This window comes from Macrobrachium rosenbergii, chromosome 8 (assembly GCF_040412425.1).
Source record: "Macrobrachium rosenbergii isolate ZJJX-2024 chromosome 8, ASM4041242v1, whole genome shotgun sequence".
Taxonomy (NCBI): Eukaryota; Metazoa; Arthropoda; class Malacostraca; order Decapoda; family Palaemonidae; genus Macrobrachium; species Macrobrachium rosenbergii.
Window position 1 is genome coordinate 70028449 of NC_089748.1, and position 12033 is coordinate 70040481.

At 36.7% G+C, this 12033-nt stretch overlaps 1 long non-coding RNA gene across 1 annotated transcript in view; it reads right to left on the reverse strand.

Moving 5' to 3' along the window:
• The window catches only part of LOC136840961 (uncharacterized), a 170184-nt gene that overhangs the window by 48494 nt on the left and 109657 nt on the right, over window positions 1-12033 (reverse strand). The gene's annotated exons all lie outside the window — the stretch shown is intronic.

A 12033-nucleotide genomic window follows, 5' to 3' on the forward strand; every position in this document is an offset into this window, starting at 1 on the left:
TTTAGTTAGACTGAATATGAACCCAGGACAGGGTTCGAAAGCTTTTGTAACTTTTTTATAAAATCAACAAGAATACCATTGAATATTATTTGTGGACCTGATATACAGCATATCCCGTTCTCGATCTAGAGGAGAAAGACCTACATAGATAGATAGACAGATAGAGAGATATTTATATATACATATATATACAATGATATGTACTGTATGTACATATACATACATACATACATACATACATATCATTGTATGTTCGTCTCGATTGCTACTCAGGTGGGTGGAGGATGTCTATTGTAAGAATTTCTATCTCTTTCAAATCTGGGCTTTTTACAAGTGCTCAAGGCTGCATCTCCCCCTAACTCTTATGGTTTAATATCAATAAATTCCAGCAATTATTATAATATACCTGTTTTAGGCTCCACAATACTAAAAAAATTTCCGATTCGTGAACTGTTATCCATTCATTTTGTCAGGAAAATACTCAACTGATCTCTGCAAAAATTGAGTTTCTGATTCCTTAAACTCCAGGGTATTCCACTTTCAACACTGAGATAAAAAATAATAATTATAGTATATTCTGACAAAAACTACTCTATTACTTTCGAGAATATCAGTTACTTTAACACTTCACAATTTATTCACAAATGATTCGCACTAATAATGAATTCAATCATGATAATAACCAAACACAAAAATATAAGCAAAAAAATGTATACCAACAAGGAACAATGATGAAACAGGAAATGAAAAATTATTACTGACAATTTACAATTCAGTAAAATGTTACGCATGAACAACACACTATTGAACGAAAAAATCGAGAACGAATTAGCACACTCATACGCAGCAACACTGGGACTGGGTTACTTCAGTCTTCCAAAAAATGACTGACTCTCCAGTTATTTGAGTCTTCTATCGGAACTGACTCATCAGACAAGTGAAATATGGAGTGGAACTCCAATATGTCACTAATCTCTCTCTCTCTCTCTCTCTCTCTCTATAAAAGGAAGGCGTGACAAGAACCCCATTTACCTTCACCTGAGCGGTGAGCATGGCTAGAGAGTTTTACAATAACTCAACAATATATAAAGAAATATAATAACAGCAAAAGTTATTTTAATACAAGGGAACTTTATGTTACCTCTTATAGAGAAAAAGAACACTTAACGGGCTTGAGTATGCTTTCTTTACTCTATACTTCGTCAAGTCAAGCTTTAATTAGCAAACTGTAATTCTGCTTCGACACATCAATAGTGACTTTATTAATCCAAACTTTCATTCACAGTCTTAAATTAGGCACGTCCAGAGATCTTGTTAGTTTAACAGGCAACCATTCACTTCAGACACAATCCTTGACCTAAGTAAAACCTGAGCACTGCATGACCTATAAATCTCTTTCACTTTGCAGTGCGTACTCTAAACCAAGGATTTCGTAGAGAGTTTAACTTCATATCTATCGCTACAATTCTGCACAAAATGCAATAACATCTACTTGAACGAACACTGTAACAATGTACAAACATGTACCTCAACTATTCGTGGAATGAACTACTAGACAGAGCAATATGAGTTTTTTTCAACTTGGTTATAATAGATATGGAAACCACTCGAATAACACTTTTTAAACAACAGTGGATTATTTCACCAGTGATAACAATTCCTGTAGCGTTTCCTCAGAATAGAAATTATTTCTATTACGCTAAAAACGCAGCATAACTTCATTGCCTTACAATACTTACGTACTTCACTTAGCTTTTAGTATTTTATATATTTCTAATTCCACTTGCTGAACCAACAACAATCCTTAGAATCCTTTTCACTTGCCTATTTGCCCCTAACTCAGCAAAATTCAGGCTGGCAGGCTTATAGCAGATGCGAGTGCCTGGCTGAATAGATTGTCAGATACATCCCTTGTAGGTGCGACTTTATTTCGTTGTGTTTGTAAGACCCTAGAGCATATACACAAGGGCCTTGAAAACAGTAGCACATGAGTTTTTTGGAAAGTTTGCATTTGATAGGTGTCACTGACTCCATGTTGTTCATAATTGGTAGCATGCCATTATTGCTGGGGGAAGATGAGTATCTGTCCTCTCTCTCTTGAGAATGTCTTTGAGAACACGACATGGAGGCAGAGGCGGCATCATTTGAAAGGATAGCTTCCAAAAACAGAAAGGAGAAAGAGCAAGAAGGTTAGACAATTTAGTCGATGCTCTGATCAGCAAGGAACTACTTCGATCCATGTTGTTTCCTAACACATAGATCTGATTCCCTCATGAGTAACATGTTATTACTAATAAAAACAATTGTTATAACATTTAAAAGACTGCAAGGACGTTACAATAAGTATATTCTTTTTTTTTCAGGCTGCATTCTACATGTTGACCTTGGGAGTGAACATAGCTACAATCGTACTGATTTTGGAAACGTTTGCCTATCGGGTTTTTATGAATGACAATTCACCAAGATAAACAACCGTTTTTCCAGCAACATATGCATGTGTACACGGAAAGCACACTCATTTGCTTTATAAATGTATATATATATATATATATATATATATATATATATATATATATATAATATATATATATATATGTATATGTATGAATGAATTTTATCACATCACTGTGGTTTATGCACAAACATTAAGCTACAAACGTCCTTTAATATCCAATGCACTGTACCTCGGAAATAATATATTTTCATAAATGTTACCAGAATGGGAATTTTTTAGTTGATAATAAGTTCGTCATATCATGGGCTCGAACCACGAAAGAAAAGAACTCAGGACTATAGTGACGCACATTAAACCACACTTGATGGCCATGTGGTTTAATATGCGTCACTGTAGTCCAGAGTTCTGTCTTTAAATGGTTCAACCTGGCTGATAAACTTATTATCAACTGGAAAATTCCCCTTCGGGTAACATACAAACATATATTATTTCCGGGGTAAAGCGAATTGGATATTTATTCCGACTCATTCAGAACAAGTATAGCATTTCAAATCGTCAGTGTTATTGTATAACCTAAACGATTCGAAACGTACTGACCTAATCGTAGCCTAAATTTTATACTACGACACCCAGGTTACTTCACTCTTCTGCTAGCTCAAATTGTGATTAAATCAATGCATTGGGTTGTGTATATTAACTAAACTAACAATATGAACTTACTATTGGCATATTCAATTGTTCCTAGCTCTATGTACAATAGTTAGATTGGCATGAGCACAATCTCTATTTCACAACACTCATCCAAAGCACGCCTCAAGAAATTCTCCTTACATTTAGATATGCATATCTCCTAAAGGAAGTTTCCCTAAATGTACTTTAAGATGAATAGGAATGCTTAAGTGGATTTGTAGACACCAATAATTATGGCTGCATTCTTGAGTCCCCACTAGCTCGAACCACTCTGTATCAAGGTTATGAAGAGACTGACTTCACAGCCATCTTTGACCGACACCAAACCTTTAACTAACCACCAGACAACAACCGATACCAGTAGTTAAGCACTATTACCCGTATTCTTACAATTAAACACAAGAAACAGCTAAGACAAAGCTTTTCATTACTAAATACAAACACAATAAAACATAATATCCTTCGCCTACATAATACGCATTTCCACTTTACGTAAATTTAAAGAGAATGCATAAAACTATACCACAGCTTGCGGAAAAGTACAATATCTCTTGTTGAAGTTGCGACATACTCCCCCCCATGAAAACTTATGCCTACATTATTTACAATAGTCCTGTTCTTATCAATGCCTTTCTGGCTTCTGTAGCCATTTGAGCAGTCCTGCTCAGGCGGGTGCTTGACTGAATGCCATCTGTCGCAGGATTAGTTTTCCTTATCTCCTGCAACAGCTCTAAGGGTTATAACTTAATTATAGGTCTCATAAGCTGGCTAGGTGCCATTCTTAGAGTAGCCACTCTTGGGACCTTGTCTCCCTCCATGTGTAACTCGATCACTTGGCCCAACTTCCACTTGCTCCTTGGCCCCTTGTCATGAATGAGGACAACTTCCCCTATCCTGGGCCAAGAGCCATGCACTATTCCTACTCAATGGGTCTCTCTTAACGTTGTTAAATATTCCCTCTCCCATCTCTTCCACAAATCGTCACAAAAATTGGATGCATACAGGAATCTTCTCTCAGTGAACTCTCTCCATCCATAGGTAGGGTCGCCGGAGACCTCTTCCTAATTTACTGCTTCTCTTTGGAAGGACTTAAGCTTTCGTCCAAGGATCAATGGTTAGGGGTTAAAATTTCCAACTGATTCAAATCCCCGGGCGTGTAACTTAATGGTCTGTCATTGATAATTCCTTCCCGCTCCACCGGCACACAGGTCAGTTCCTCAAAACTGAGCAAGGCTTGGCCTACAATCATTTTTAGACATGACTTCAGAAGTCCTATCAGTCTTTCCAATATAGCACCAAACCACGGTGCTCTCACAGGAATGAACTTCCAGATACACTTTACAGTATATCTAACAGATGTTCTTTTACCCTGGGATACTCTGACATGGTCTTAAGGTATTCTGATGCCACTACAAACGTGGTGGCATTGTCACTCAACATGAGTGCTGGGAAACCTCTTCTGCTACCGAATTTTCTAAAACTTATGAGGAACGATTCACAGGACTGGTTATCAACTAGCTCCACATGTATGCCTCTGGTTATCTGGCACATAAATAAGATGATATAAGCATTCTCAGGGCTTTGTCCTTTTCCCTTAACCCATAATGTGCTGGTGTAGTCTACGCCTGTGGTATTAAAAGGTTGCTTACATTGCACACTGAACTCAGGTAATGGACGAACTATGTTGGGCCTGTACGGCCTCCCCTGCGTTCTCCTACAAATAACACAATGGTGTATCATACTCTCAGTCAGTTGCCTTATCTGTGGGAACCAGAACTCCTGTCTGACACTCGCCACAGTGGCATTTGCACCCATATGAGCATTAGCATCATGATGTTCTTTGATAACTACCCAAGTAACATAGCAACCCTTCAGCAATAGAATGGAAAACTTAACAGGTTCGGGTAACTGTGCGTGCTCTGGTCTACCCTTACACCTTATTACCCCATTGTCCAGGTAAAGATTCAACTGGTGTATGAGAGCTAGTTTTGGTTTTCTTACTCCCTTCATCAAACTCTCATATTCCTCTTGGAAAAATTCCCTCTGCATGATGGCAATGGTCTTATTCTTTGCCTCTTGGAGTTCTTCCAAGGTCAATTCACCATGCCTCTTCATACTGATTGAACTCTTACAATTATTCAAAATCGTAGGAACCACGTGGTCCTATAGACCTTTTTAACCCTGCTGAATCTCTCCCAATTCAGCAAGTGAGTATTACCATTCAGGTTGTCCCCTACAGTACTGACCAAAATGTTTTCTTCCCTACCCTGTGCAAGTGATCCACCAACCCATGACCTATCTATTGGCCAAGAGGAATTTTTTAACCAAGGGGGTCCCTCCCACTAGAAAGAACTATCCAAGATCATTTCTGTCCTTTTCCCACGTGTCAACCAGTCACTGGGATTATCATCTGTAGGCACATAGGATAAGACCACCTCTAGAATTAAAGGGTATATTTTCTGTACTATACTTTTCACAGACACTGGGAGAGCACTTTTCAATAATAGCCAATTTAGGGCGACTTTACTGTCTGACCAAACGAACAGTTCTACAAACTCATCCTTCTCAAAGGATTCTTTAATAAATTTGGCCATTCTTGCTGCTAGCAACAATGCCATCAACTCAAGTTTTGCAACAGTTAATTCTTTAATGGGCGCTACTCTTGCCTTTGCCATCATTTTTCGTTCTTAACTCTACAGGCTACACAACCATATGCTAACTCACTGGCATCACAGAATATGTGTAAGGAGTCCTCCCTTTCCTAGCCTAGTATTCCTAAGGAAGGAAATATCAAGACAATTTTCCAAGTCTTCGGATAACTCAACCCATTGGTTCTGTAATGGGTCTGGGAGTTGTTCATCCCAATCCAGTTGTTACTTCCACAAATTCTGCAAGCACACCTTTGCCCTAAAAACTGCAGTAGAACTTTGAGTACGTCAGCTGTTATACTGCATGTGGTCCCGTCCACAAACAATCGTTCAAGCTTAACCCACTTTTCCCCTGTCTAACCGAAGAGTCAAATACTATCCTAATAGGGGTTGTTGCACTGTCCTTTTTAACACATGTTGTGCCAAGAAATGACAGTCTTCTGTTTTAAAATATTCCATTCTCTCTGTGAATCTCCTATCCTCCTCATCCTTCAGGATTTTCTGGCAGTGTTCTAGATACTGAGTGTCCTCCTGAAACTTGACACACTGCTGTTTTAATCTGTTCAAAGTAAACCCAAAGTTGGAAGTTAATCTCCTTTTATTGCTACAACATACTGTTTGTCAATTTCAGAATAAGTTCTCTAATACCTTCCGTTCCTGTTCCGTTTTTTCACTGCAGTCAATACTCAAATGATCTAAACTTCATAAACTTTCAAGATCTTCCCTTGGATCCTTTATTTGAGTAGCCCCTTCAGCCATAATTATGTCGTCGGTTTCCACTACCAGTTTTACAATGGAGATATGAGTCTCCTTGGTGGGAGGAGAACTACATGTTCTGGTTACCACGTAACCAAATATGGTTGGTAGCAATACTAAATTTTCAAATTTCCTAAACCCTGGGTGTAAGATGTACACATTGTCAACCCCTATTAACAATTCAATAGGCGACTGTTTCTCTACTGGTAGATCAAAATCTATCAGCTCAGCTGATTTTCGTTTTACACGACCTTAAGTTCTTCTTAACGCCGAATTTCTTCGTATATGCTGGTAGCTCATCTACCACCATACAATCCATATTTATAGGTCTACCCCGATGAGGTACAGCGATGTTCACCATTTCATATTCCTTAACTGGTGTAGAAGTTAAGTAACCTATCAACGATATATTTTCAACTCCCTTTTATAGTGGAGTCCCGCAAGAGCAGATTTTTTTATAAATGGTCTCTCGGCACAGGTATCTAACAACCCTCTCTTTCGCACGATGCGACCTCTTTTATCCTTTAGGGTTATTGTGGCTGTAGGTAAAATCGACTTCCTATTCGTCTTATTTCCCTGTCCAGTATTCATCAAAGAGAGAGTTCCAACTTGTACCCCACCTACCTTAGATTTATTTGGCTGGTTTCGATTGCATACAGCACTATGATGTCTAACAGTGCAGCCGTTATTACAACCTTGCCTGTCACAGTCAGAACTGAAGTATTTACTGGATGCGCATACGAAACATAAACCCAGAGCTCTGAGTGGTTCTATCTTTCCTCCTCTGGTTATATAGGATTTACAATGTGTCCATATATGATTGCCTCCGCAAAGTGCACATCCTGTAACCTGGTTTACTTTGGCTTTGTCCATACTATCTTTAAGCCTTACTGGTGTCTTTTTTGGTCTCACAGATTGCCGTTGTTCTACTGCAAAGGCAGATACCGTTGTCAATGTATTAGCTTTTGCTGGTTCAGTCTGTGGAAAAGCCCTCAAATTGTATTTCCTCTTCAAGATATTTTCTAAAGGTGTCAAATTTCAGCCAATCTTCTCCACACCTTCGTTTTATAATTTCCCTTACACTACTTAGTAGTTGGTGTAGAGCAAGATGGTATACAATTCACTCAATTCCAGCCTTTCACTCTCCAATGATCTTATGCAGCATTCGAATTGCGCTCTATGACCTTGTAGCGATTCTGCATCTGCCTTGGGAGTCTCGGTTTGGAAGAGTTTTCTAACTAAACACAACTTAATTTCGTCTTTTCTGCCATAGGTCTCTTTTAACAGGTTCACTGCTTGTAAATATTTATCACCTTCTAACTTAAAACCAGATATCAGTTCCAGAGCCTCACCTTCCAATAGCCCCTTCAAATAAGAAAACTTCTGTATATTCTCAAAATCAGTATGTTGGTGCACTGATACTTCATAAAGTTCCCAGAATTAATTCCATTCCGATACATCACCATTGAAGTGTTTGAGGCCTAATTTGGGTAACTTCACAGTAGCTTTAACAGGCGATATAGGTGCACTAGGTTCACCTCTTACAGCTAGAAGACTCGTGATGGAGAAGTTTAGTCTATGAATTTCGGTGCCTACCTTTAGGCTATATTCTGCTTGATTCATAATTTGGTCAGGTTGTCGTCCAGGATCTGTCAGATCCGATATTTCGTTATCCAATTCCTGGATTTTTTGTAAATATTCCTTCAAGGAGTCTCTCAATGAAGAAATACTATTGATATCACCTGCATCAATATTGGTTTCCATCTTTTTTGACCAGTTAGTTATCACACTTAAACCCACTCCCCCCCAGTCTCCTCTTCAATTTTTTCAGGTCAGACATCTTAGCCTATAATTTACCAACACCAAATATACAAGTTCTTAATCACTAAAAGTGTACAACTGCTAGCTCAAAAAAATTTATATATATATATATATATATATATATATATATATATATATTGTCATATATATATATATATATATATATATATATTGTCTGAAGTGATCAAGCACCTGGTTATTACACAAATAATAATACCAAAAGTTACCCTCACATCGACCAGATACTTGGAACCTCATAACAAAGAGTTTTTGACTGAATCACTAAAGGTACAATGATCCCATAAACTTACTTATCACTTGAGAAAATCAATAACTTTATCAAGTTATGGGTGAGGCAACAATTATTAAGATATATCCAGACTAGTGGAAAATGGGTATCACTTCAATAAACACTATCTGTCTCTCTGGTTCTATTTTACCTAGATAAGTCTCAGGTGAACAAACAGGTGCATCACTTACCTTGTACACATTCATTAATGTCTTTAATTACTGGTGGTCAAAATGAAATGCTGTGTTTTAAAAACTTTAAACAAACAGGTTTATTTCTAGGTTTATTTCTAAGTTCAAAAGTTATATGTAAAGTTCACAATCTCAAAAGATTTACTATTAATTGACAACAGTGTAAGATTTAAGTATTTCTTAATCAAGTTTAATTCACAAAACTCTAATTTATTAAGAAAGCAATTTGGTTAGGTTAGAATCAAACTATTAACTATCACTCAAGTGCCAGGTATACTCGTATACCTGATTAACTAACACAAACAGTCATCAAAATATTACTGACTGGAATCCACATAAACATTCTCCAAAATCTCAATAACAGGTAGGCACTAACAAAATGTTAAGAAATCACCAGCAAAACACATTAATTATAAAATTATAGTAATATGATAGCACAGACATATAAGAATTCAATATGCAAAAATGGAAATATACCAACCACCAAAAATGTGCCTAAAGATTATATCAATCTTTCACAAAAACACTTCTCTTTAAAAAAAGAAAAAGTTAAACTCACATCTTTCTAAGACTTTCTTATAGACAACACTGCCAAGCCACTAAGACTTATTCAAAATAATAATTCTCTTTTACCTAGAATATCACTTTAACTCTTAACATTACAAAACTCAGTAACCACCACATTACCTTTTGTAATTATTACACCATTGCCCATTTTTCACAATACTTGCACAAAACAATATTCCTGATCACCTTCTGCGAAATTAACACACTCCTGGGGTGAGTTTTAACAGAGCTTTTACAAACGGTAACCCTTCAGTATCCCTTATATATATAATGGGATTAGAGAGAGAGAGAGAGAGAGAGAGAGAGAGAGAGAGAGAGAGAGAGAGAGAGAGAGAGAGATATGCTTATCTCAGGGACCCCTATGGCTGACTGACTGTCTTTGGAACAGCACTGCACTTTTAACTCCAACAAGCCCTTCCAGAATACATGATACATAGAGTATACATATATTATACATAAGTATGCAAGTGTATGAATGCACACATGGCTGAGCTTCGAGCGCCTGACTACTTATCTATAACTGACATTTCCTGGGACACTCAAACCACCTGAACAAGCAAAAGAAATGCTTTTAGATCCAAAATTAGCTGGCTGACAGCATGTCAACTTCAACTCTCTTACTGTTCCTCCTTCTCTCTTTCTCAGATTACAAAAAGAATAAGCACAGACACAGCTAATAAATATAGGTTAGACATACATGATGAATGTATAATAGGCAACTGGCCGATAACTGTCAACTCATCACGATAAGTTAAGAGGGGTCCTTTTGCCTAAGCGCAAGTTACTGGACACTTGTGTAAACAGGATGTGGTGACCTGATAAGAATCTCAAAATATCTCTCTCTGTTCACTACACGCTAAGAATTTGTCGTTCATAATACAATTCCATATATTAAACAAAGGGAAAAACCATACCAAGACATTGTAAGATTACATGATATACAATTTATCTGTAAGAAAAAGTCATTTTAAAATCACATCTTCACAATGAATGACGAATCTGCAAGCAAAACCTCAAAATTTTCAGACATATAAACACTTATAAAATGGTTATATATATTATAACACCTTTATATATATATTATAACACCTATATATATATATATATATATATATATATATATATATATATATATATATATATATATATATATATATATTATTAGTTAAATATAATATTCAGAGTTCGCTACACTTCATATTAATCAATAGTAGATCACTACTGGTTATATTATATATAAATGCCCTAGACTACACATGCATATATACAATGCACAACAGGGTTAAATTTCACTTAAGTATCTTAAAACTTACCATAAACTTAAAAAAAATAATAATTTTATATTAATATTTCCTTTCCATTACCTACAATTTACAAAGAAGGAAAAAATAAACAATTTACAAAGCGGAAATGCGTCAACCATCATTTTGCCTAACCTAACTTAACTCAATTTCTGGGTTGGCGTGAGCACAGCCTGGTATTTACCAATCCTGACTGAAGGCATAATCATCAGCTGCTTCACATAAGTGACTCGCCAGTGTCTTATAACTATCATATTGGAAATGTACTCTATCACCGGCAAAGTCTCTTTCTACCAACTGATTGAAAACAAGTTATTTCTTGGTTTCTCTTCAATAACTGGTTTACTAGATTTTTTCGTGCTCGACATCTATCCCTAGGGATGTTTCTAGGAGCATAATGAATCTCCATACTATTTACTAAAACCTTACAGTTACAGATACCTTCCAATCTCTCTACTAGTCCTAAAATCTTATTTCTTACCTTATTGACCAATTCTGGATCTTTATCATTTACATCAATATCGTTTCCCCCAATGAACAGGATAACGATATCTGGGGCATAAGCTGCCAACTTGGTCGCTAGCACAGGATCCAGTAGGTTATCGCAGACTGCTCCTGATTTCCCAAAACAGAGATAATACAAGGGCTGTTTTACTACAACACCTTTCGCTCTATGCAAAATACGTCTGGATAAGCCATAGCCATTTTCTCAACTTTATTCGATGTGCAATGATCTCAAAAATAAAAAAAAGAAGGTTACTATCAAAAGTCAGGCTCCAGTTAGGCCGAGTTAACCCTACTATTCCACTTCAGGCTAGGTTAGCACATGACATTCTAAAATGGCAGCCACCATCAGCTGGTCATGTCTTTATCTTTATCGCCAAATATCACAACAACCCTTAAGTTTTCATAAACATTAACTATACAGATCTCTGATACAACAACCAATCACTGAAATCCTGGTCACGTCACCATTTCATTCAAACTCATTCAGAATAAGTATAGCATTTCAAATCGTCAGTGTTATTGTATTGTATAGCCTAAACGATTTGAAACGTACTGACCTAATCATAGCCTTAGTCTTTTACTACGATACCCAGGTTACTTCATTCTTACTCTAGTTCAAATTGTGATTAAATCAATGCATTGCATTGTATATGTTAACTAAACTAACAATATGAACTTACTATTGGTGCAATCAATTGTTCCTAGCTCAATGTACAGCAGTTAGATTGGCATAAGCAAAATCTATATTTCACAACCTTCGTCCAAAGCACACCTCAAGAAATTCTCCTTACATTTAGATATGCATATC